The sequence below is a fragment of the Sturnira hondurensis genome, unplaced genomic scaffold (assembly GCF_014824575.4).
Source record: "Sturnira hondurensis isolate 20B ecotype Veracruz unplaced genomic scaffold, ASM1482457v3 Scaffold0018337, whole genome shotgun sequence".
In the NCBI taxonomy this organism is placed as follows: Eukaryota; Metazoa; Chordata; class Mammalia; order Chiroptera; family Phyllostomidae; genus Sturnira; species Sturnira hondurensis.
Genome location: NW_028090968.1, coordinates 1,636,758 through 1,663,497, shown reverse-complemented (window position 1 = coordinate 1,663,497; position 26,740 = coordinate 1,636,758). Strand labels below are relative to the sequence as shown.

Here is a 26,740-nt window from a genome sequence, read left to right as displayed (position 1 = left end):
GAGGGCGCGACTGCACTGCTGTGCCACAGGGGTCGGCTTCAACCCCTGGGCCTTTGGTAATACCGCAGGTGAAAAATGGCTCTGGTAGGTTGTTTTTCATTTACATTTCCTTAATGACGAGCATGGTTCAGCCTATTTTTATTTAAGAGCCATTTTATTTTTCTGTGACTTTGTTTATGTCTTATTAAAGAAAACTTATAAAGTGAACCTCCTAAAATTCCAGCTTCCTTAAAAACATGGATCTTGACAAAACTTGTTCACATAGAAAGCTATTTTTATGTACTGTACTTAATCTATAGCCTGTCATTGCTTAGCCTGGCTGCCTCCACCACTTAAGCTCCATGTTAATCATTTCTGTTTGCGTGGATGTGGCGTTTTGTTGAACCGATGCACTATACTAAAATAAGCTTTCGGTGGACATTGGAGTTCTAGTTTTCCCTGTTTTAGTTAAGATAAAGAGTTTATTGGATACAATTTCAAACTACTTTAAAATGAGACCAGGAGATAAACTTGCCTGTGTAGGGGGATGGGGAGTGAAGCCGGCTCATAGCAGTGCACACGTTGTTCCGGTGCCGTGGGCCCGGGTGTCACTGGGGTGATTGTGGTGTGTGTGATGGAAGGTTGGTACTGCCGTCCCATATTTAGAACTTCTCTTCTTTCTTTACATTTTAAAATGACGTCTCAAGAGCATCAGAGACAGTTAAATGGCAAGAACAAATAACAGTAATTGGTGCCCAATTTGGCGTGTTGTCAGCTATACCACCATTTTCTCTGGCCATGCCAGGGTTCTGTGGAGTAACAATGTTTGTTCACAGTGCAGGATGAAGTTGATAGAGATCCTGGTTCTGAATCATCAGAGAGAGACAGACTTATATTCTCTGTCACTTTCGGACTGTGTCAAGAGTCAGCTTAGCAGTGAGTCCCTGCTCCACTGCCTGAAGATTGTGCGCTTCTGGGTGAGCGGAAAGGCTGATCTTGTTTACCCACCTGAGAGGATCGAGTGAGGAGGAGTGCACATGGAAGTACAGAGGGCTCAGGATATGAGCAACTATTGCAAGTGTACTTTACGGGAAGAATATTTTAGTATATGATGGTTCTTAGAAAAATTTTAGCCTGTGAATGGAGTAGAAAAATTTTTCTTAACTAAGCAATTTTATAATCTGAAGTCTCCTCATTTAAACAATGGGTAGCTAGAGTTTGAGGTGCCTAAAAGTTTGCAGTTCACAGGTAGAAGGAGCATCTGTAAAATAAGCAAATATTTCAGGAAAAAAAAGGAAGAAAGCAAATAGAGAAGTTGGACATGTACATTTTGAAAACTTCAATTGCTGGCATGTTCCAGGCGGAGTTAGTCTTGGCCAACTGTCAGAACTTTCTTCTTGCCACAGAAGGAGCAGCTGTCACTGATATCAAATGATGGTCTTGAGTGGTCAATTGTTCCTCGGGGCAGTGGGGCTGGAGGCCAGGCCTGTGTGTATTCATTGGGGCCACCCTGTTCTCAGGTCCACGTGTGCTCAGCAGCAGGTATCATAATGCTGGTGGTTTAGCCCAGTGGTTGGTGGCAAGGATTCTGGCATTGGACTGTAGGGGTCTGACTAGGGCTGTACTGCTCATTAGTTGTGTGACCTTGAGCAAGTTACTTAATTTCTCTGTTTCTATTTCCTTAGTTATAAATTGAGGATAAGAAAACGAAAACTCTCAACTTCATAGGGTTGATGCACAATAAAATGAGAGACCATATGTCAGCTCAATAAATGTGTTCCATAAGTGCTCAATAAATGTTAACTATCATTATCAATTTTTCTTTAGCATAATAATTATATTACTAAGAAACCTTGCCTAATCAAAAGTTATAGTTTAATGGCAGTGGTGCAGAAAGAATTAAGTACTAGGCTATTTCAGACTCAAAAATTATTTTTGCTATAAATATTCTGAAAGTGTGTTTGTGTGTATGACTGTTTTACTGGCTCTGAGTATATGCTAGTTGTAAAACTGGAACATCCCTGAACAAACTGAGCATTTTATCACACATTTCTTTTCTTTTTCTTTCTTTTTTGCTCAAAATTAATGGCTTTCCATTTGTGCTATCGTGGCTCAATCAAGAGCAAGGCCACGTAGCCAGCCCAGTGCTTGTGTGGCCCCCAGAGGCTGCTCAGTTTTGAGGCAGAGGCATTACGACCAGTAGCAGTGCAGGGAAAGTAAATCTTGTTCCCTAAGTAATTGGTTGCTTTACTTTCCATTGAATGACAAAAATGTGCGTATGAGCTAGGTTTTCACAGAAAGACGATACACATTAGCATGAAGTACCTTTGAGAGAAGCATGTGAACAGGGTGGTTGGATTGTTGGGAAGACATTTTCTTTTCTGTTCATTGTATTAGTTATCTCTTGCTATGTAACAAATTGTCTCCAAACTTGGCAGCTTAAAACAACAAACATTTATGATCCTCCACAATTTCTGTGGGTTCAGAATGTGGGAATGGCTCAGCTGATAGGTTCTGGCTCTGAGCTTCTCATAAGGTTGCAGTCAAGCTGTTGGCCAGAGCTGTGGTCATCTGAAAGCCTAAGCTCACTCAGGTAGCTGCTGGCAGGGGGCTTTAGCTCCTTTTCACGTGGGCCTCCCAAAGGGCTGCTCACAACATAGCAGCTGGCTTCCCAGAGCGAGTAACTCAAGAAGGAGAGAACACACCCAACATGGGAACCACTTTGTCTTTTATAACCTAGTCTTGGAAATGAGACACGATGACTTCTGCTGTATTCTGTTGTCATACAGATCAACCATGCTGCGCAGGCCTGGAGGCAGGGATTGTAGGGGGCCATCTGGGAAGTTGCCTAGCATGCCCATCAGGCTTCTCTTCCTCCTTGGGGCAAACACTATCCCCATCTTTCTTGGCAGGTTCTTCCCACATATCCCTCCAATCCTGTCCCTGTAGTTTGGTGTGACTGACCCTGCCACTGCCTGTCCTGGTTTCCAGAGCAGGCCAGATGATCAGGCCTGGACAGTGAGCTTGTTCCAGTCCTTGGCCCTCATAGTTGGGTCAGAGAAGGGCGTGAGGCCAGGCTGATCAGATAAGAGCTAAAGATAGCATTTTTGAGAGGATAGAGGTATGCTAGGTGCTAGGCGTTGTTGGTGGCTGTCTTTGCTCTTATGTGGGAAGATCCACATGGTGACAACACAGTGGAGAACGGAGGGAGAGAGAAACCCACAGCCCTAATGATAATCATTTGAGCTCCTGGATCCAGTCTTTCCTGAAGCAGTTTTTTTTCTGGACTTTTCAGTTATGTGAGCCAATAAATTCCTTTTGTACTTAAGCCAGTTTGTTACTGATCTTCTCTCATTTGTAAATCTGAGCCCTGACTAACGAGGCTTCCTGGTTCGGATTGGAGCAAGCTGTGTTTTCTCTGTGCTTCCCAACAGTCAGCCTGCCGGATCCGTGAAGACACTCCGATTTGTTGTGATTCACCACGGATGTGGACAGAGCCCACTGGATTGTTTGATGGAGCACTGCTCAAGGCCTTTTCTCCGGTCTCTCCTGTCCGGACCAGCCTCGCTGTTACTCTTTTGTCACAACTTTGCTGTCCTGTTGAGGGTCTCTGGTGCACTAATAAGAACTGCTGTTGGTTGTGTGACTGGGGCCGTTCCCTTCTCCTTTCTGAGCCTCTTCATCTGTTTAAAAATTTAAAAGGTGGCTGGGGCCCTTTCATACTTTATGTAAGGATGCTGTGCAGCTGTGTCCAGGCATAATATAGTCTTAACTAGTATTCATGTGCCTTTGGCAGTGGAAGCCCAAACCAAATTAGCTGGGGTTAGCAGGAATTTTGTGTGGCTGTAATGGTCGGTTCCCTCAGGCCTCACTGGGCCTGGGTTCTCCAGTGAGGTCAGTGCTCTTTCTCCCCCGCTCTTGGCTCTGGGCCCTCTGGATGCTTTAGTGCCCTTCCTAGGTAGGGCCTCTGCACACAGCTGCAGAGAGGGCCACTGGGAGCAGCAAGCCTCATGTAGGATCCAAAGAGAAGACACTCCCGTTCTCCTTTATATATAACATTTTAGGAAGGCTCTTCATTGGGCATGTTGTAGCCAGGAGTGAGCATAAGTTTCCAGGGCCGTTAAGTCATGCGGGCAGATAAATCATGTCCGTTATGCTTCCTCATAGGATTGTGTGGAAGATTACATGAGCTAATGCTCCTAAGGCAGTCTGTGCAGCTCAGGATCATCATAAGTGCTTAGTGAGTGCTCCCTGGGGTGGCGCCTGGCCCATGGGTGGCTAGGCCAGGTCTGTGGATTCTTTCCCATCCCAGCTTCTCTCTGCAACAAGCATCTTGGAGCCTTTTGCCACTGGCCTTCATCTGACCTTCAGCTCCTCCTGGTGTTATATTTCCAGTCCTGCCTGCCCAGCATGTGTCCCTTTGTTTATATTTCCCTGTTGGGCTGCTGAGCAGCAATCTGCTATGACACTGAACCATACTGCACAATTGTAAAGGGAACGCTGGACCATAGGCCGTAGGAGCCCTGCTCATCTCTCTCTGTCCAGCCCCGCTGGGAGGCCTTTATTGGCTTTCTATGAACACTTTAAATCCCAGTTTCTATTCTATTGCTCAGTCTTTGCCTTCCGTTGTTGTTGTTAAATTACTGGAGAAATATGAAGGCTACGCCTTTTGTGAAAAAGGACAATAAATTTCTTCAGTGTCCAGTTAATGTCATCGATTGATTTTTGTCACAAGAAACAAATGGTCAGAGTTGAGAAAGTCAAACATGGGAGATACTGGCTGGAAATCTGAGCCCTTCCTGAGTTAGGGATGGCCTTCGGACCCAAGGGTCTGGGCCTTTTCATTGCAGCTCCCCTGTTACAGCAGATGCTCTGACGGGACAAGCCAATGGATACCAACCTGTTGCCAGCTCTGAGAGTGGCTGCTTCGGGTTCTGGGTTGCGAAGGATTCTGGGGTCTCATCTGCGCTCAGCAAAAAGAAATGCTGTTACTGATGAGCAGCGTCTGCTGTGGACGTGGATAGAGTGAGTGGTGGCAGGCGTGCTGGGAACCTGCCCTCCCCGTGCTGCTGCTGCGGAGCAGGGAGGCTACTTGAGAAACCCCCAAGGCCAAGAGGGCGGTGTTGCACGAGAGACTGCAAGAGGGAGGACTGGTTATTTTTTTTAACGAGTTCAGTTTTGTCTGGTAAAAGAAACATGCTCTGGAGGAATATGTCAAACTGATTATGTAAAACAATGAAACTTTGCTCTCAGGTGGAGTAAAGACTAGAAATAAAGCTCAGTTTTTGTCTGTGCATCTTTCAGAAAGTGAACATTTGCTTTATTGTCTGCTTCAAAAAACCCTTGTCTGTGGACTGAGAGATGGGAAAGAAGAGCAGATTCTTTCACTAGAAGGAGAGTTACTACTGTAGGGTAAGGAGAGTTACTACTGTAGGGTAAGGAGAGTTACTACTGTAGGGTAAGGAGAGTTACTACTGTAGGGGACACCGCATCATCTTTCTAAAAACTACTCTCTTCATTTCTCTCACACTGGAGGACCAGCCATGACTTAACTTTTTTTCCCTGCCTTGATTGATGGTGAGGGTTAAAGTCTCCCACACAGCAAGGTTCAACCCTGACTTGTTTAATCTGGTCAAGAGAATTCTCTCTCCTTTCCACAGTCATTGGGTTCAGGCTCGACTCAGCTAGGTATGGTAATTGGACTTTCTTCCGAGAATGGACATGTGATCTAATTCTGGCCTGGGAGGCCTGGATGGAGGTTTCATGGGGCTTTAGAGGAAGATGGTCTCTTGGTCGTGGGTATCTAGGATGGCTCCCTTTTTCTGTACCACATACTCTAAGGGCATAAAGGCTGGAACTTCTTTATTCATTTTACCACCCTGAGGGAGACAGCCTTAGGGTGGGCTCATGCTGTATCTTGGAATGGAGGGGGATGGGGACAAGGGAGCTGGGTCTGATGACATCAGTGGGCTGCTGAATCAACTTTCCCTGGAAGTCAGATTTTCCACTTGGGTGGACCAGTAAATCTCCTTTGCTATTTATGCCAGTTTGAGCTGGGATTTCTGTTTCTTGCCACATCAAGAGCACTCATTGGTGCAGAAGCCTTTGCTCACCATCATCTCCTGCCTGACCATGACCTAGGTCAGGGCCCTCTGTGCTGTCCTGCCATGGGAACCATGGGAACCATGGGAACCATGGGAACCATGGGAACCATAGTGGTAGTACTGGCAGTGGTGATTCTGTATTGTCCTTCCTTTTAGATAAACTCTGCAAGGGCAGTGACCGTGCTTTTGTACCTACCTTGTTTGTTTCTCTTGTAACTAACACAATGCCTGGGACACAGCAGGTGTTCTGTAATATTGGTTAAATGAGTGAGCAAATGGACCATGGGACCCGTGATGTTGTCAGTTGGTCTGATTCTCATTGGGATATGCTAGCTCTTTTAAAATCTTGATGGCTTTTCTTCTCTTAGCGCAATATAGTCACATTGAGCTTAGCTTCAGACCTGCTAATGGTTATCACCTGCCCTCAGATTACATTCTGGTCACTTTTTGGGCATTAGGGCTTTCTGGAAATCCCTCAGCCATCCATTTAATTCTTACCACTTAGTGTAGGTAGATAGTGAGAACTACTAGTAGCAAGGGAAAGAAACCCACCTGAATCTGGCTCATGGGACAGTGCAGATGACTGGCTCACGTCACTTGGAAGTTTAGGAGAAGAGCTAGCTATCTGCCCAGCTGAATCCCAGCTGGATTCAGGGGGTCAGGCGGTTCTCATGTTGTTAGTCATCTCCCCTCTCTGCCCCTTGGCCACAGCTTCATTTTCAGACCTGCTGCTCTTCTCTTGTGATGACCAGAGGGCCCCCAGTAGCTTCAGGCATAAATCCTGTCAGCTTGGCAACCCCTGTGGAAGGGTAGTGCTTTTTCCCAAATGCTCCAGAGACAGTCTTGGGATTCAATGTCACTTCCCTAGTGGGATGTGTTATTCTTGCTACATAGGCCTGGGTCACATCCCCTCTCCCACCCCCCTGAAGCCAGGAGGTGGCTAACTTTTCCTCACTGACTGTAGGGAACAGACACCTTTCCTTAAGAGGAAAATCAGGGGGCCCCTGTCATCAGATGGGGTCGGTGAAAACTGGGTAGGCCTCACATGTTCCCTGTAGTGAGCTCAAACCCTCATGGTGTTTGTGTTCTGTAGATTTCCCAAAGTAAAGGTTCTGTGCTGTTACTCTTGAGCCAACTGTGATCAGTGAGTCTTGACTTTAGCCATTCTAATCAGCCATCCAGTGTCTCTGTGCTGTGTTTTTTCATGTCTTTCCTTGCAGGGTCTGTTTTTTTAAAGTATATTTTATTGATTACTCATTACAATTGTCCCAGTTTTTTCTCCCCTTTCTCCTCCTCCACCCTGTACCCCCTTCATCCAGCATTCTGTCCCTTTAGTTCATGTCCCTGGGTTGTACATATAAGTTCTTTGGCTTCTCTATTTCCCATACTATTTTTAACCTCCTCCTATCTATTTCATACCTACCAGTTATGCTTAGTTTCTGTACCTTTTCCCCCATTCTCCCCTGCTCCACTGCTTCCATGTGATAACCTTCTATGTTATCTCCATTTCTGTGATTCTGTTCTTGTTCTCGTTTTGTTTGTTTTGTTTCTGCTTTTTAGGTTCAGTTGTTGATAGTTGTGAGTTCCTTGTAGGATCTAATTTTTTTTTAAGATTTTTAGACAGAGGGGAAGGGAGGGAGAAAGAGAGGGAAAGAAATATCAATATGTGGTGCCTCTCATGCACCCCCTACAAGGGATCTGGACCACAACCCAGGTATGTGCCCTGACTGGGAATCGAACTGCTAACCCTTAGGGTTGCAGTCTGGCACTCAGTCCACTGAGCCACATCAGCCAGGGCTCTTGTAGGACCTTAATATTTGATAATAATTTGACCTCATTAGCAGGCACTGAATCCACCTACTTTGGCATCTTTAGATGTATAGTTGTATGGTTCTTAGTCTCAACAGAATCAGTATTCCTTTTTTAAGAAAAATATTTGATAACAATCTCTCCTTTTGCAAACCTGAAATGAAATTCATAGCTAATATACAAGGAGGGGGACCCAATAAAACCGGAATTATCTTCTGGAGGGCAATCCCCTTGTAGTACAGGCTTCCCCCTCTAGGTGAGTGTTCCAGGAACCCATCTGTGTCGGTGTGAGAGGCTGCATTTGGCTTCAGATAATTTTTTTGAGGATTATTCAACACATTTACCCAATTCATGATGGGGATTTATGAGTGCATCTGCCCACACCACACCGAGTGTTCAACAGTTTTTGACCAAAAAAAGTCATGACCCCCATCCCCCTGCCCCCATTCACCTGATCTTGCCCCTGAGCGACTTTTTTTTTGTTTGTTTCTCCGGATGAAAAAATTCCTCAAAGGAAAACATTTTGCTGAAGAGGTGAAACAAAAAATGGCAGAAGCACTAAGAGGCATCAAAATTGACAAGTTCAAAAACTGTTTTGAGCAGTGGGAAAAAAATCTCGATAGGTGTATTATATCAAATCAAGAGTACTTTGAAGGTGACTGAAGTTTAAACATGTAAGAAGAAATATACAAATTTTTATAAATAAATTCTGATTTTTTGGGTCTTGCCTTGTGACCTACCTATATGACTAACTTCTTAAAAACTGCTGTAACATGCTAACTCTAGTATGAAGGAGAAAGAAAAAGAAAGTAATTTATAATAGAAAGTGTATTTCAATATATATTGGCCAGGCATGGCTTTGCTAGAAAACATGAGGTGGTTAAGAGCTTGCACCTACTTATAATGCATAAGTTTGGATTTAAAGGCAGTAAGAAGATCAGAAGTCATTCTTTAAAAGCAGAACAGAAAATGAAAGAGCAGAGTCTGGGCGGACTCTAGGGTAAAAGCTAATATATTGAATGTATATTAAATGAATTAGATTGTAGGCTGAGGTTATTAACAGGGTTTTCACCTACACAAAGGGCCACCAGGACAATTGAAAGTATGGCGGGATGTAGGTTGCTCTTGGTTGTGGACTGGCTTGGCCTTTCAGGACAGCATGTATCCCTGTCCCTACTCTGTAAATGCCGGGAGCAGCCCATCATCATTGTGATGTGCAATAGTGTCTGCACACTTTTGCCTTGCTTGAACTTTGCTATATATTACACTTATCTGGGGAACTTTTATAACAGCCGTGTCTATACAGGTAGTACTGGTCCTCAGTGAGAATAGTTGCCTTAGTTCTTTCCCCAGTGTTCTCCTTTTCAATACCATTTGCAATACCATTTGCAATACCATCAGACTTTTGTGTTTAGGAGCCTTCTGGTCCATTTTCAATCACCTCCCTGTTTTAGAGTTTTTGGTTTAAGACTGAACCCTGTTTAATTTCTGTAGTGCGACTTAGCCCACCCTGGTTCTCCTGTCCCTCATTTATCCTTGGACATGAAGCTCACTTCCCCAAGGTTGCTGGCTCTCTCACTTGGCAGAATCTCATCGGCTGAGTTGAGTTCTTAGTCAGCACACCTTTGTCAGCAACTGACAGGTCTTTAATGACATACACCAGAGCAGCCAGGGAGAGCTGAGTGCATGGGGTGGGACTGGAATAAGTGCAAGACACATGTGTCAGGGCAGGAGACAAGATGGCTTAGGAGTTTCCTGAAGTCTAATGCTACTGAAATTCAGTGAAATATGGATGGCTAGTTAATACTCATTTGTTGATTCACTTATCAGATATCTATTCCGTCTTAAACTTAGTCAAACAGAAATAAATAAGATGCAACTGACTCTAATCTCTAGGTGTGGAAAACCAAGGGGAAGGATATATAAACAAAGATTTTAACCTTGGGTGACAATTCCTTATGCTTCAGTTGAGATGGCCATTGTTAGAAGGAAGTATAGTGTAATGGTGTGAGGCAAGCCTTGGACTTGAGCCCTGCTTCCCAAGGATGGGACCTAGGGAAAGGTGAGTGAGGTGTCAGGGTGCAAAATTTAAGGAGGCAGTCACTCTGAGGGTCATGCAAGTGCTTCTACCACATCTGGCTGTGTGATTTCATGTGATCATTTTATCCCTAATGCTTCTCATCTAGAACACTGGGATAATATTAATAATAATCTCTCCCTTATCAATACTATGCAAGAGCTGATGCATAAAAAGTGCTAAAAGTACAGTGAGAGCCCTAAGTACTTAGTAAAAGCCAGCCATTATTATTATTGGTTTTGTGGAAGTAAATTATTATTCTCTTCAAGACTGCAAGGAGTCATTTTTTGGAGTTTATCTAGCTTGTTGTTGCTCAGATGTAACTAACTCTCTAACAAAGAGTTCTCTGGGTTGAAGAGCTAAGCGCCTCACTTAGACTTTGCCATACATTACAGTCACCAGGGAGGCTTTTAGAGCTACATCCAGGCCGCCCTGCACACCACGGAAGTCAGACTGTGGAGGTGAGACCCACACTGCTCAGATAAACCCAGTGTGCACCAAGGCTGAGAACTGGCGGTTTAGAGCAGCACTTCTCAGGTGCACCTGGGGATGACGGTAGGTTTCAGGCTCTGTCAGCAGGTCTGGGAGGGGCCTGCTGGGTATTTCTAATGAGCTCCTGATGCTGGTGATGCTGACGATGTTGGTTCCTAGACGGCATTTGGAGTGGTGAGGGCCCAAACAATGTTGATAGTGATCTGAAGAGTTAAATTCAATTATTTGAGAATACTGGGGCTCTTAGTTGAAGGCAGTTGTGATTTTTACCTCAGAGCTGAGTTGAGAGTTAGAGTTGGTTGGTTGGTTGGTTGGTTTGAAAAATACAAAAAATGCTGTGACCCACTATGAGAACTAGCACTTGTTAACATTTGTCATTTTTGCTTTCAGTTTTATTTTTAAGTGAACTGTACACAACATGTAGGCTTGCTTTTTGGGTGGGTTTTAAAGGATCTGTGTCTGAGATTTTAACATGAGCCCATTGTCTCGCTGTTTGCTTTGCTCACCCAACGTTGAGTGGACTGCTTTCCGGTTAAGGGGCACACACAGGTGGGGTTCCAAAACAGAATTCTGTCGTGACTGGCCAGCTTGAGATTTCGTGAGAAAGCTCCTGTCTTCATGCTTCAAACAATTACTTTTAAGTTGCAAAAGACAACACAATAATCTTAAATGGAGAAAATAGCCCCAAATCTCACAACCCTAGCACAATTATTTCTACTCTTAGTCCACTTAAATACAGTTTTTACACAGTTCCACCACCATGAGTGTGTCCATTCAGTTTTTATTGTTACTTCATGTATTTCTATGTAGATTTCAAATTATGTCTAAAATAGACATTTTTTCATCCCCAGAATATAAAGATAGTGCACAAATTATAATCCATAAGTCTGAGAAGAACAAAAGTTTAAAAAAGAAAATAACCTAGATGGAATTACTATTTTAAGATTTAATTTAAAAAATTTAATTGATTTTTTAGAAAGAGAGAAAGGGGGGTTGAGAGAGAGAGGGAGAGAAAGAAACATCCATTTGTTGTTCTACTTGAAAAAAAAATCCTTACCCAAGGATACATTTAGTGATTTTGAGAGAGAGAGAGAGAAAGAGTGAGAGAGAGAAACATTGATGTGAGAGAGAAACATCAATTGGTTGCCTCCCTTATGTGACCTGACCGGGGTTCCGACCTGCAACTTTGGCGTATCAGAATGATACTCTAACCTACTGGGCCAGAGCTCAATTATTTTAAGTGTATTTTATTTATTATTTATAAGGCATTATATCTCAGTTTATTTTATATATATGTTCATTTATTCATATTACATAATTCACATAACTCTGAATCCATAAATTGATAATCTGCTTTGGAAAGCACTATCATGTCATAAACATTTTCTCATGTTTTCCACTTGTCTGGATATCACTTGTGATGACCACACTTGTCTGGATATCACTTGTGATGACCACATGGGATTCTGTTTGGATATGTCCTTGTTTCTCAAACCATTTCCTTAGGCATTCCTCCCCACTCCACCTTTTAGGAGTAGTATTTACATGAACACACACACTTTAATAAGTTTCCTTATCTAGATTCTTGGAAGTGGGGTTCCTGTGTTAAAAAGAATGAGTGTCTATAAAAAGCTCCTAATTCATATGTCAAAATCTTTTTCAAGGAAGAGTTTTCACTTGATACCCTGCGGCAGTCTGTGGAGGGCCTGCCGCGGTGTCATTGTTAACAGCCATGTGGCACACCACAGTTTACTTGGTGGTACCACGTAGGTTAGTGTTTTGGTTGCTTCTGGTCTTTTGAGATTGTAGCAAAGGTTGAGGTGCTTTCCTCCTGTCTGTTGCTCATTTTTGCTCTGTCAGTTTCATCCCTCAGTACTATTTTTAGCAGTGTGATCAAAGGGCAAAGGATGTGAATGCTTTAATGGCACAAGTCAGGTGTTGTTTTGACCCCAGGGACAGGCTGGAGGGCCTGTCCACTAGAGCTTGAGCTGATTCCATCATCATTCATCACCTCTTTGCTTCTGCTTTTTTGCCACTGTGGAAGATGAAGGGATCCTTGGTATGAATGATTTCTCTTATGGGAGTTACAGACATGGGGGAATCCCCTACAGGTAGGCAAATGGAAACGCCATGCCCTGGCCAGAGTGGCTCAGTTGGTTGGAGCATCATCTGGTAACTGAAAGGTTGCTGGTTCGATTCCTGGCCTGGATGTGTAAGATTTCTGGTCTGGGCGTGTATGATTCCCAATATGATTGCATATGGGAGGCAACAAATTGATGCTTCTTTCTCACATTGGTGTTTCTCTTTCTCCCTTCCCCCCTCTCTGAAAGCAATGAAAAAATGTCTTCAGGTGAGGATTAAAAAAAGAAGGAAATGCCAAGTGAACTTATATTTATGGAGGCCCCTTCTTAAATACCATGAATGGTGGAGAGCCACATCACTTCTTCATAAGCCTTTCAGAATTTTGTGACCAGTGTAACTTTCTTAAATATCTGTCCACGTGGAGACGATGGACAGGAACAGGTAGCGTGGCATCTCTTAAAGGAGTCATGTTCAAGGGAGAAAGCCATGTGCTTGTTTATTTTCTGATTCCAGATCCAATCAAAGACTCAGATTTTGTTGACGGACTAAAATTTTTAGGGAGTAAGCAGCAAGGTATATTTGCATGAACATCTGCATTTTGAAGCATGTGCCCACAATGAATGGTTAAGTGTCAGAGCCATTAGTAGTTGGTGCCAGATGTTCCCTGAAAAATGTGCGCAAAACATGGACTTAGGTGGCTCATCAAGATGCAAAAAATATGCAGCTGCTAAGGGGAAAGGGAGAAAGTTGTGTTTGCGACATTGCTTCAGCTCACTACTTTCCTCATCAAAGCACAGAAACAAGAAGAGATAAAAAATGATCAAAACCAATAAATATGATAGAACACTCATTAAAAGTCTTTATCCAGAGGGGAGGGAAGTGTGTTTACCTTTCATTGACGCTCCATTTGCTGTATTTTAAAATGAGAAGTGGGTAGAAAAGTCTAGAGGCATAAATAAAAACAACAGAAAGCTTTTGAGGGGTAACAGAAGAGCCCAGGAAAGGAGGGCAATTGGAAGAGAGATGGTGCTCCTGAGTGAATGTCACTGTGTTACTTGAGAGAAATGCTTGAAAGTATCAGCTGGTATTAGCTGATCCCAGGGCCGGAGCCCATTGCTCAGTTCAGTGTCCTGGCTTTTCCTCTTTGCCTTGGGAGAGGCAAAGTTTGTAAACTGGTTATTCAGAGAAAATAATTTTTCAAACCTTGCCTTTCCGGTACGGTTCACAAGGTGGCAATTTCCATGTCACTGAACATGAAGCCTGGATCTTAAATATAGCCAGCATGTGAATGCCCTGCAGGCGGTGACAGTGGCGATGACATCACTGCCAAGCAACTTCTTGTTATTTTGGAGCCTGGGAGGGGAACAACAGGAAGCTCGGCGGAGGGTGGAGGGGAGATATTCTTGCCAGCTGCAGTAATGCAGTTTAAAGAGAGACAACTGTCAAGTCTAGGGATTCTGGAAGTTTGCAGAGTTCTTGTTCACTGAACAAACAAAAGCTCACCGAGTTCATCCTGGGTGCCAAACATGGACAATGTGTGCACTTGTGAGAGGCTCAACCTGCCGCCACCCCGCTCCTCTGCCAGGCAGCCACCACGCAGACGTGTTCTTTGCAGCAGCAGGACTGTTTTTTCTCAAGTGCGGTCTTACTGGGAGCCCCAAATGTGACTTCCCTAAGACCTGAGGTAGAGCGTAGGTCCTAGAACACCACCTACTAAGCTACACCCCCCCCCCCCCCCCCCCCCCCCCNCCCCCCCCCCCCCCCCCCCCCCCCGTGGACCTTATAGAAAAGGCACTTTACAAATGATCACCTTCGGCAGAGGAGGTTTTCCTTTGGGTCCAGTTCTGTCTCATTTCTGGCGATGAGGAATCAGGGGCTGTTGTGGTTGAACTCAGTCCTCAGGTGGTCTCCACATCCCTTCTCCATCTTGTGAGGCTCTTTTCTTTTCTGAGGGAGTTTCACCAGGAGCAAAGTTAGATCTTATTAGATCTTAAAAAAAAAGAAAAACTCTTGTATTTCTTTTCATTCACTCATTTGTTTGTGCAATTTCATAGTGCAGTCTCCCCTGTTCCTTGCATTCTCAGACCCCCTTGTTTTTCTCCTTTTATAAGGAGGTTACCTGCAAGTCACTGAAAACAGTTTCTTACATTTTAGTGGCTTGAACTTACTCTGCTGGCAATGCTGAGGAGTGTGTGGGTTTTTTTTTTTTTAAAGTAGGGCACACTGTCACTCTAAGTAAAACAAAAGAAGGGAAGAACAGGCACTTTGGAAGACAAATAATGGTCTATGATCAGTGCCTTGACATTGTAAAATCTTACTACAAAATGTACTTTTTTTGTTTGCGAAATGACAAGGTAGCTTAATTTCTGTGGTCATCAGTATATTAGATTATCCCTGTGATGATGAACAGAATGCTCTGAGTCAGGAAGACCTTAGCTCAAATCCCTATGTTAAGCACTTGCTAGCGGCATAACCTTGGCCAAGTTACTTTACCTCTGTGAAACTCAATTGTTAAATAACCTATAAAATGGAGATAATACAGAACCTTCTTCTGAGCAACAGTGATGACCAAGTGAGATGGTGCAGATGAGGAAACATGGAGTAATGGCTCAGGTATAAGAAGTTAATGAATGGGGGCCATTAAATATTATCCTGTTAATAGCAAAATAGCACCGTGTTATATCTTTTTGAAATTTTTATTTTATTTTTTGAAATGTATTTTATTGATTATGCCATTAAAGTTGAGTTTGGCGAAGAAGAGAAGTCAGAGCCGAGCAACTCAAATACAAGTGAAAGTTTATTTAGAAAGTCACAGGGGTAGAAGAAGTGAGCCAGCTGAGCTGTGTGCACTTAGGAGACAAGTTACAGAGGCAAAAGAAGGGCTCCTGGAGCTTAGGAGAAAGTAAAGAAAACATGTCTAGGGGAAGCAGAGGGGGAAAGGTATGTGCATGTGCTGTGTCCTTCATTTTGAGGGGTTTTATCTGTTTCCAAATGTGTGGCTTAGAAAATAAAAAATAATTTGTTCTTTTTCTTGTATCTTCAGTGATATTTTCTTTTTAAATTTAAATTTTTTTTTAATTTTTAAAAAGATTGTATTTATTTATTTTTAGAGTGAGAAGAAGGGAGGGAGAAAGAGAGCCCTAACTGGGAATTGAACCAGTGACCCTTTGGTTTGCAGGTTGGTGCTCAATCCACTGAGCCACACCAGTGAGGGCTCTTTTTTTTTTTTTTTTTTAAGATTGTATTTATTTAGTTTTAGAGAGAGGAAGGGAGGGAGAGAAATGTCAATATGTGGTTGACATTATGCCTCTCAAGCGCCCCCTACTGGGAACCTGGCCTGTAGCCCAGGCATGTGCCCTGACTAGGAACTGAACTTATCACTCTCTGGTTCTCAGGCCAGTGCTCAATCCACGGAACCACACCAGATGGAGCCAAAAATTTTTTTAAAAAAGATTTTATTTATTTATTTCAGAGAGGAAGGGAGGGAAGAAGATGTGTAAGAACATCGATGTGTAAGAGATATATTGATAGATCACCTCTTGCACATCCCCAACTGGAAGTCTGGCTAGTGACCCAGGCATGTGTCCTGACTGGGAATCGATCCAGGAACCTTCTGGCTTGCAGGCTGGTACTCGATCCTGGGATCCACACCAGCTAGGGCCAGCTAGGATTGGCACTTACAAGTTATGATGCTAGTCATTCATAAGGGTGAATGACTGAGGGTGAGTGTAAATGAATTGTTTGCATAGCTCCTCCAAATAGGAGACCAGACCCAACCCAGGTTCTTGCTGGCACCAGTATTTTCACCGAGGGTGTTTACCTCATTCCTGAGCCTGTGCTTCCTTTGTTGACTTGAAGCTGTTAAGAGGCAGGTCTTCTGGAGAGTGAGGCAGCATCACAACTCTAAAAATGCATATCCTGTGGCAGGTTATCACCACCAGGGGCAGTTAGGTAATGACCTAATTGTTGCTCACCAATCAATCACCCCCTGAGATTGTGTGTGCAACCTGCATTCCTTTGTAATCACCGTGGTCACTGTGTCAGCAGGCCCCAAGCCCCCTAGGAAGAGGTTTTCCCTGGGTCCCCAGGGGGGTTACAGCTTGTCATTTTGCTTCATTTGTGCAGATTGAGGCTAATCTGTTTTGACTCCTTAATGTAAAGTGGAAATTCTGAGCTGGGAGAAGATGTGGTCTTTCAGCCAACTGATGCACTGGGATGGAAGGTGTGAGGCGGGATTTGACCTGGGTTTTCCTCCCGGATTTGTTGCTAGTAGGGATGTGACCTTGGCCTTCAGAGGTCCTTAGTCAGGGTAAGATGGCTTTCCCCCCTTTGCCACATAGCTATAGAGTGAAACTCATAATATCTGTTTGCTTATGTTTCTTATTGAACTTTTATTTATTATGGCATTTTCCAAATATTTATGAAAGTAGAATACCTGTCACCCACCCTTAGAAGTTATTAACATTTTATTACTCTCTTTTCACTATCCTTACCACTCACTGTCTGTAAATATTGGTTATATATAAAGCTTTAATAGTTAAGGACTTGAAATCTAACTGCATACAGCACTATTCTCACAGTTAATAAAATTAGCAATAATTCATTAGTATCATCTAGTTTCTAAATTCAAAGACCCTTAGTTGTCTTGAACTTTTATAGTGGTTTTATCTGAATCAATTCTGATTTTACTGCTTAAGAGTGTATATCAGTTCATGTCATTCTGTGTTACACTCAGAAGCAAAAATCCACACTCCTTCCCATGGTGTGAGGGCCCTTGCCATCTGGCCTGTGCCAGCCTGCTTCCCACTGTGGCTCTTGTTGGGTCTTCTGCCTGGAGCCTCCTCGCCCAGGTCTTTGCATGGCAGCTCCTCCTCCTCATCTCTGGAGAGGGTAGCCCAGTCTGAAGCAAGGCTTCCCCCTCCTCCCCAGTCATCATCTTTTACCTCGTTCTGGTTTTAAACTTCCCTGCTCTATCCATTCTTGTGCATTTCCTTGGTTATGTTTGATGGAGATGTCCCTCCATTCACAGATGTCAGCTCAGTGAGGTGGGGCCGGGCCTGCGGGGCCACTGCTCTTCTCTGGTGCCCAGCACCCAGTAGCTGCTTACTGAGTGAGTGCACCACTGCATGGTGCAGCCCTTCTGCAGATGAAGCCTGGGGCACGCACCTCCGGGGGAAAAGTACTGGCAAGAGAAGTCTTCTCCTCTTCTCTTCTCTTCTCTTCTCTTCTCTTCTCTTCTCTTCTCTTCTCTTCTCTTCTCTTCTCTTCTCTTCTCTTCTCTTCTCTTCTCTTCTCTTCTCTCTCTTTTGGTAATTGCATTGTTGGCATAAGCAGTTCATACTCTGGGAAGAAGCCATGGTAGTAGTTGTTGTTATTTATGTAACTAATACTTGTAGACACTGCATTGTAGAATCCTTGGCTTATGTCATTATTTCCCATTAAGAGGATGTTCCAAACCCACATTTGAACCATCAGCTTCCACATCCAGCCCAGGAAACTGGTTTTCTGATTGTGAAGTCAGGGCACCTCTGGGCGGACATTTCAAGGTTCTGCCTCATGTGGATCTGTAGAGGAGGTAGTGTGGCAGCGTGGTCATGCCTGGAGCTTCAGAGTAGGACTGTTTGGAAACCCTGCCCTTTCCTTGCTGTGTAATCCCAAGTTCATCGCTTCCCTTTTGTGAACCTCAAGTTCCTCATGTATAAAATGGGGTGAGCCAGCATCTCCCAACAGTGGGCATTGAGGCCTCTCCTGGGCTCTTTCTACTCTTTCTGTGTGTCCTGTACAGAGAGACCAATTTATATTGGCAGCAACATAATTGGTAACAGTGTCAGGCTGAGAGATACACATAGCACATACCCACAGGCCTCTGGAACAGATGCTGCCCATTAATTATTATGAGCAAACGGTACTTTAATAACCATGTTATTATTATTTTTTTCCAAAAGAATTTTTGAGTACCAGGAGTCTGCTGTTGCATATCCATTAACTCAGTTAATCCTCCAGTGGCCGAAGAGCTGGGTACTGTGGTTCTCTTAAATTACAGGAGGGTGATGGGTTAAGCAGCTTGTCCGAGGTCACACACACAGTGGCAGGGCTAGGGTTTGAGCTCTGCCTGCCTCCAGACTCTGCTGTCAGGTCCCCTTGACATCACTCTTGTTAGTCATCAGGATGGTTTTTGTACTGTGTGGTTGTCACAGTGTGTGTCTATTGTCATGTTTGTGGCTGTAGCATTTTTTTTTTTGTCCAAGCCCTGGCTGTGTTCAGTCAAGAATAATGATAGTTTAAAAAAGGCTGCATCCTTCATCTTATCCTGTAAGGAGGGACATTTCACCTTCCAAAATATCCTCTGGTTCTGAACCGTCCCCCTTGTCCCCCATCCCAGTCTCTCAGCACATCACAACCACAAGCCCAAAGCTTCCGTTCATGGTCCCCACATTTTGCCTCTCCTGAATCTTTATGGGGAACTTTTGAATAAAGTTTTTTGAGAAAGTTTTATGCAGCAAGACATTGTGACAGGAAGACAAATTGTTGAGCTTTAAATCGAAGAAAACTAGAAAGCAATTTGTCTGATGTGTTCCACTTCTGTTACTTTACTTTCTTTGAGTTTGAATTACGGAGACGATTTCCTTTTGCTTTGAAGGTGTAACTGCTGGGAAGTGTTTTACCAGGAACCATTGTATTAAATCATTAAGAACAATTAGATGTAAAGTCTTTTGTATTTTTACAGCTGTTGACATATAAATAATTGGAAATTTGGCTCTTTCACTCTCTTTTGCTTTTCCTTAAAAGAATTCTTAAACTATTGGAATAAAATGGATTTTAGGGGGAATTTGGCAGCAGGCTTATGGTAATTGCCCAGAGGGAGAAAAAGATACTTACGTTTAGAGGGGAAAGTGATCTCCAGGCCTGTGCGGCACTGACAGGGCAGCCGTCCCCTCTGCGCACAGACCCAGCGTGATGGGAGCCGGCTTCCCTTTCTGCTCTGAGACCCTCGAGATGGAACAGGCTGTTCTGCTGTAGATTCTGGCAGGCTTTTCTTCATAGCAGTCATGCCAGTTTATAATCACAGCAGGCCCTTGAATAGCCTTGCTTCGTTCAATGTCATTTCATTATAATGTTGATGAGATGCTGCAGGAACTTAACTTTTATTTATATCAATTAGCCTGTGATAAAATCAGTTTCATTTTAAGTTGTTTTGCTTGAAGTCGCAGAGCCTATTGACAATGTTAAGTGAAGACTTACTGTACACGTTTGTGTCTGCCTCTGATTAGGGCCTGTCTCTTCTCCTAAACTTCAAGCCCACCAGAGAGGGGATCTTGGCTCTTTCTGTTGTCTCTCACTCTTCATCCTTAGGCCCGAACCCCATCACTAACACAAGGCAGGTGGTTGGCATCTTCAGTATTTGAGAAATGGCTGTAACTTGAACAAGACTTGCTGCCCTCTTACTCCTCACAACTGGCCTGTGCACCCTCCATTGCTGATACCCACTGATGGGCGCCCCTGTCCTGGATGCCTACACCCTGATGTCCCCTGTCGGACTGTGCTGCCCCACTGTAGGCCACTCTGGTCCTCGTCACCACTGTGTTGATTAGAAGAGAAAGTTCCATCCTGGGGGGAAATGGATCTGCTTAGGTTTATGACAGTGTGATTGTGTGGCTGTGTGTACTTGGAAATATTCTGTGTGGTATGTTGTTAGAGAACCACCCTACTAAGTCAATGGATTCAGAAGAATGTGTACAATTTAGCAAGTCTTTGGGAAGAACAGCTAACATAAGAGCTACTGAATGTTTATCTTCTTGAGAGCACAAGGAAGATGAGCCACGGATGCAGTCATTAACAATTAGAGGGGAGGATCTGGCTTGGGCTGAAGGACCCCAGACCCCTCTACTGACATTTGGTTACAGAGGTTGGTACCACGCTTAGGTGGCAGTTAAAAGCGTAGACTGAGCTCACTGGCTGAGAACACCTTGAACCTGACCACGCCAGCATGAAGACAGTGATCACAAGCCTGTGGCCTCCCCTGTTCTGTTGTAGATGCTGCTGAGGGAAGGGCCCTGTGCCAACAGGCACGATGCCCTGTGCACCTGAGTCAGACGGGGCTGAATGGAGTCCGTTCCTTCACTTCCTGCTGTACAACTTTGGGTGCCTTTGAGTCGGTGCCTTCATTTGTAAAGTGGGAGTGTGAGGCTCAAACGAAACGGGGCCCTTAGCCTCGAGTTCAGTACACAGTGACTGACCTCTAAGTGTGGACCACTGATGAGTGCCCAGTGATTGTTGTTGATGTGACCCCAAATCGAAACAAGTCTTCTTCACCTGTGGAGTTGAATGTTTCTCTAGCCATGGGAATGAATGAAGAACACTGCCGGCAACACGCCTGTTGGTGGTTTTAGATCAGCCCTCCTGCCAGGAGAACTCTGGAATTAATGGGGTGTGGGTGTTGGTGGGGAGCACATCTTGTTCATTACCTTAACAATTAGCTCGAATGTAGCTTCCGCATGGCCCCTCCAAGGACACCAGGCCAACAAAGGGCTTCCTTGGCTCCCGGCAGTGGCTGGCCCCTCTATAAGTGTGTGACAGTTGCCTGCCAAACCAATTCCAGGTTCTGCCTAATCCCCAGGACCAGGCAGAGCCTGCAGAGCATGATGAGGAGCTGGCTGTGCTCCCCACCCCTCTGCTCATTTTCTCAGGGACCATGGCTTGGCTGCTTCTCTGAACACAGGCGAGAACTAATTCCTAGTCATCAGAGAGCCCAGCACTGAGCAGAGGATCTGGAGCGCTCTAGCCATTTTGTTTGCTGAGCTTTGGCTTCAGATGTTTTGGATGAAACTTTTCTCCTTGAAGATGATGCCAAAGTTTCACCAAACATGTTGGGCCGCATCTCCTTGGAGACACAGTGGAACGTTAATTAGAGGAGCTGACCTCAGCAGTAGGACAGTGAAATCACAGCTGTTTGGGAGAACTCAGTGCCTTGTGGCTACTGGGTTCATTGTCTGTGATGAACCTCTGAGGGAGAGGTGACAGTACGGGGTGTTTTGCGGCCACTCCTGCATTCCGTGCTCATGGCAGGCATTATTTATCAATCCGGCAGTCCTGGCTTAGCCCCAGAATCTTCTTAGTTCTCTGTCTAGGAGGCTGCTTCTGATCAGAGTTGGTTTTTCTGTGAAAATCTATTCTTTACCTTACCTATATCTGTGCACCCTAAGAAAAGCCCTTTCTGGAAAGGGTAGGTGGGCCAAACTTCTTGAACAAACGGTTCGAAGGCCATATGAGGATGACAGTCTTTGCCACAGCCAGGAAGAGCACCGAGACTGGTGGGGAGGGCAGGCCTGGTAGTGATGACAGTGAGGCTGGAAATGTCCACCCCTGGCCAAGTTGCCAGTCCTGCTGGCCCTTTAAGAACTGCCTGCACACCACTTCCTCACTGAATTCACACAGCAGGTGGCTCTCGTAAGAGTAAATGTCAAGTCCTCACACGAAGAAACTCTTACCTGGGTGCAGAATGCTTGGTCTTCATTTGGTTTAGATTCACAATTTATTTTATTTCAGCCTCTAAGTCTCCTTCCTGGGTTGCATAGCAGAGGACTTATGCTCTCTGCTGACCAGCTCACCAACTTTGGAAGGTCACAGCCAGAAGAATGGTCTTTAAACAAAGCATTTAAAAACAGCTCGGTGATCTCATATGATTCCATGAATAGGTGATGTATAGAACTGGCAGATTTATAGAGACAGAAAGCAGATGTCGGGTCTGGGGGTGGGGTAGGGGCAGTTGGGGAGGACTGCTAATGGAGACAGGGGTTTGTATTTGGGGTGAGATGTTCTGGAGTTGGTAGTGGTGGTTGCATGCACTTGGGGATGCACTAAAAACTACTGAATTGTACAGTTTTAAAGAGGGAATTGTGAATTATATCTTAATAAAAAAGGTTGGAAAAGTACACAAGAATTTTAAGGAAAATAAAGCCAATTTTTAACACTAGCCACCATTTATTAAGCACTTAAAGAATAACTTGGTGACACAGGTGTTACTGTCCCACATTTCCTGTTCTTCCATCGGAGCCTCTGGGTGGGGAGGATGGTGGGTGGGGAGGATGGTGGGCTTTCTCTTCTGGGTCCTAAGTAGTAGGAACTTGACTGCTTTCCTTTCTGACCTGGTGCAGGAAGCAGTTAATGCATGTGTGGTTTTGAGATAGGTAGATCACTCTTTTCTTGCTTTCCTAATTCCTCTCAGGATTGCTGACATGGTACAGCTGATCAAGATGCACACCTGGCCACCCTTTTGACAGAGAGGCAGTAATAATAATTTCATCTTTCATTTGCATAACACCTCTTTTCCCCAAAGAGTAGGTGTATCTGGTACCTCACAACAGGGTATGACGTTGATATTATTAACCCCGTGGACAGCCCTTGAAGCTACATTCTGACCCTCAGATAGACAAAGGATGCCATATAGACTGCGTTTTCCTTCTGGATTTACTGCTGACTCTTCTCAGCCCTTTTCTGTACCCCAGGAAATTCAGCTTGATGACTTTGTCACTGGTCTCCTCTGCCCTCAGCTTCTGGTAGGGTCTGGCCTTTGTGGTGGGAAGTACTGGCAGGAGGAAAGCAAGGTTGGGACATTCATTCCTCCGGCTCCCCCCACCCCCCCGCCCCCGCCCCCGCCCCCGCCAGACCTTAGGTTGGCAGTGGCTGTGTTCTTGGTTTTCAGGCCACATATCCTTAAGTGTCCACCCATGTCACTCTGGGTTCCAGTACTGCTGACTCCCTTCCCTCTTTGTTTCTGGAGGAGTATGGGGTGGTGGCTTTCTACTATTGCCAGTCCCTGAGTCTGTCACCGTCCCTTGCTAGTTTCTCTTTACCTTGTCCCTACGTCAAGAGTTTCTTCATTAAACCTCATGATCTCTACCTTTGACTGTGCTATCGGTTTCTGTTGGACTGTCACTGAAATGCTGGGCTTGGTCTAGCTTCATGGCTTTGCACTTGGTTGTTCCCCTTCTGCAATGTTCTTTCTCCAGATATTGGCATGGGTGGCTCCTTTTCAGCATACCCAGGCTCAGTGCAGATGTCATCATCTCAGAGGGGCCTTGGTTGCCTACTTACCTACCTCTTCTGTCCTAGAACCATGGCTTTTTTTAAAACAACACTTTGACCCCTGAAAGCATCTTTTACTTGGTTGGCCTGCTGGCCTTGTCCAGGGTATCCCCCATTCCTAAGTAGACCAGGGGTTAGCAGACACTTTCTGTAAAGGGTCAGACAGTAAATATTTTCCACTTAGCAGGCTCTGTCATCTCTGTTGCCACCAGCGAAGCCTGCCATCGTAGCAAAAAGCAGCCACAGAGATAAATAAATGAGCAGGCATGTCTGTGTTCCAATAAAACTTTATTTACAAAAACAGAGCAGGAATTTGAAGTAGGAAAATTGTATCTCAATAAAGCTATTAAAGAATGACAAGAAAGTAGGCAGCATGGTAGGTTTGGCCTGTGGGCCATAGTTTGACAACCTTGAACTAGACCGAAAGCTCCTGAGCACAGGAGCCTTGTCTCATTCCTTCCGGGCCCCAGCACTCTGAATTGGGCCTGTCACACAGGCTGAGGTGTATAGTAAATGTTCCCTGAGTTCAAACACTTATTGAATACCTGCTCCCTGGAGATCATTGTGCTGGACAGTGGCAACGACGGTAAAATAAGACAAAGTCCTTGCCCCTGGGGGCTCTGGAAGACAGACAGCGTGTGTTTTACACAACACATCCATTGCTTTTGATGTTAGATGAAATGACTGCACAGGCGCTCACGAGGGAATCGGCTCACTCCTTGGGGAAAGGTGAAGACTGGCCTCCACAGGGAGGAACCCTTGAGCCACAATCTTGAAGGATGATTAGTGGTTTGGCAGGTGGGACAAGGTGATGTGGCAGGAAGGAAGCTTTTTAAAGGGTGGGGTGGAATGGTGTGTTGGGGGACTGGACTCTGCAGCCCGAGGTGTCCGAGTGCCTGGACGGGAGCATGACTGCACAGAGGCCTGGCCGCAGCATGTGCGCGCTGTGGTTTGGTCACCGTTCTGTAGGCGGTACCAGGCCACAGAAGGGGCTGAATTGAAGAATTAGCAGGATTCGAGAAGCATGTTCACTTAGGGCTGGCAGCAGCAGGAGATAGGAAGACTGTGTAGGAAGCTTCTTGCCCAAGAGTGGTCTTGGTGTGGGGTGGAGTCTCAGGGGGTTGAGTATTTGTTAAAGATGGATTTTGTGTTCAGTCAGGACTGGGAACTGTTCCCTGCCTTGGAACTTGGTGTGGGAGGGAATGGATGGTAGGCTGATGCAGACTCTGTTCCTGGCTTGGCAGAGGGTGGGTACTATTCCCTGGTGCAGGGTGGGGGGAGCAGGTGTGTATGTGAGGAGGAGGAGCAGATGTGTTCAGATTTGGACATTTTGGTAGGGTGGGGAGGAGAGAGAGACCGAAATAGGCAATTGAAAAATCAGATCTCAGGTAGTGTAATGACCAAGAAGACAATAAAAGAGGTGGGGACCTCTTAAAAAATAAATTCCCCGAGCACTTCTGGAGGGGCTGTGCCTCATGTAGGGCTCTGAGTGAAGGTTGGTGGGGACATTTGGGGAGGAGCAGATGCTTTCCTAGTTAGGAAGGACTTTTTGTGGGGGTGGGGCACAGAGGAGCAGAGATTGGAAGGATGCGAAGGGAAGGAAGGATGGGGCAGACTGTTCCAGTTATAGGGAAGGGCGGATGTGAAGGCCCTGAGGTGAGAATAGCACGAGGTGTGTAAGAATGTCTAGAATGCTAGTGTGACTAAAGCAGAATGTGTGGAGGGGAGTGAGGTTAGGCTGGTGAGTCTGCCAGGAGCCCTATTGTGGAAGCCACCATAAGGAGTTTGGGAAACGGCATTTCCATATAAAAGAGCTTTCTGGTTAATAGGATACTAGTTTATACTAGTTTTTCTTAAAAGCTTAAGAAAACCCATGTGATAGTAAACTGGTATGTAATGGGGATTTATAGATGTACTTGGGAGTCCTTGCTTGTGCAGGGTTGAGGCTTTTCGAGGTCAAACAGCTATATTTTCTGTTTCAGCCCTGTGTTACAACTTTGAGAAGATTTAGTACTGTTTACGAGTGTGTTCCTTTTTGATTGATAATATTTTTTTAAACTTCTCACTTTGGAATGGGCTGGCACTCAAAAGTGGCACAAGCAGTCTGAGCATTTGGCTTGTTTTTAATCATGGGGTTGTCTTATTTTGGGCAGTGAAATTCATATGGAGTGTTTATTCCTGCTTCTTTGACTCACTTCTCCCATGGCTATTCTTGAATTTGCATTGCTACCATATGAATGAATCAAGAATTCATCATGCTCACTCTTTTGAAGGACAGATAAGGAACAGTTATTGAAGCTTAGGGAGAGATATCAACTTCTTATATTAAGTGGAAAATAGATGGTTTCACACAGAAGTATGAATAGAGTAGGCCTGTGTTTTTGCTTTGGTGTCATTACTACTCAGTCTTTTGTAAACATACTTTTTCTATGTAATCAACCTGAAGCTTAGCGTCACTTGAGTGATGTGCTGTCTGCAAACACCTCTGTCCTTATTGCACTGTGCTTTCTGGTTATTTGGTGACACATGCATGGCTTGTCAAGCCATTCATCAATTTAGTGGCATGAAAAGATAACCTGCCTGTCATTTTTTGTTTCAGGTCAACTCATTTATGCCTAAGGAAAGGGCAGAGTGATGTATATAGTCAAAATTGTCGATTTTTTAGTTTCTTAGTGCTTACTCAGCTAAACAGTTTTTATCAACCTACTTTCTAGGCCTATTTTTATCCTCCAAATATTAAAAAATAAATTCTCTGAGCACTTCTGGAGGGGCTGTGCCTCATGTAGGGCTCTGGGTGGTAAGCATCAGAAAATTGAATGCAAATTAATTGAAGCAGAAAGGGGACTCATGGGCTTTCACGACCCAGGTAGATTTTGGCTTTACACATGGCTGGATCCAGGGTCCACCTCTGCTGCTCTCTCGGTGTGGGTCTCTACCTCGACACTTGCCACTGGCAGGCACAAAATAGCCACGGCAGCTTCAGACCACCCGTCATGTCAGCTTCATGTCCAACGGGCAAGCAGAGAGCATCTGGGCTCTCACTAGTCAATCCTCAAACTGGATTCTCGTCATCTCATGTTGGAGCCAGATATGTGCCCAACCCTGAGTTAGC

At 44.7% G+C, this 26,740-nt stretch overlaps 1 protein-coding gene across 2 annotated transcripts in view; it reads left to right on the top strand.

Annotated features, from left to right (window-relative positions):
- SNX29 (sorting nexin 29) overlaps positions 1-26,740 on the top strand; it is a 560,470-nt gene that overhangs the window by 161,223 nt on the left and 372,507 nt on the right. The gene's annotated exons all lie outside the window — the stretch shown is intronic.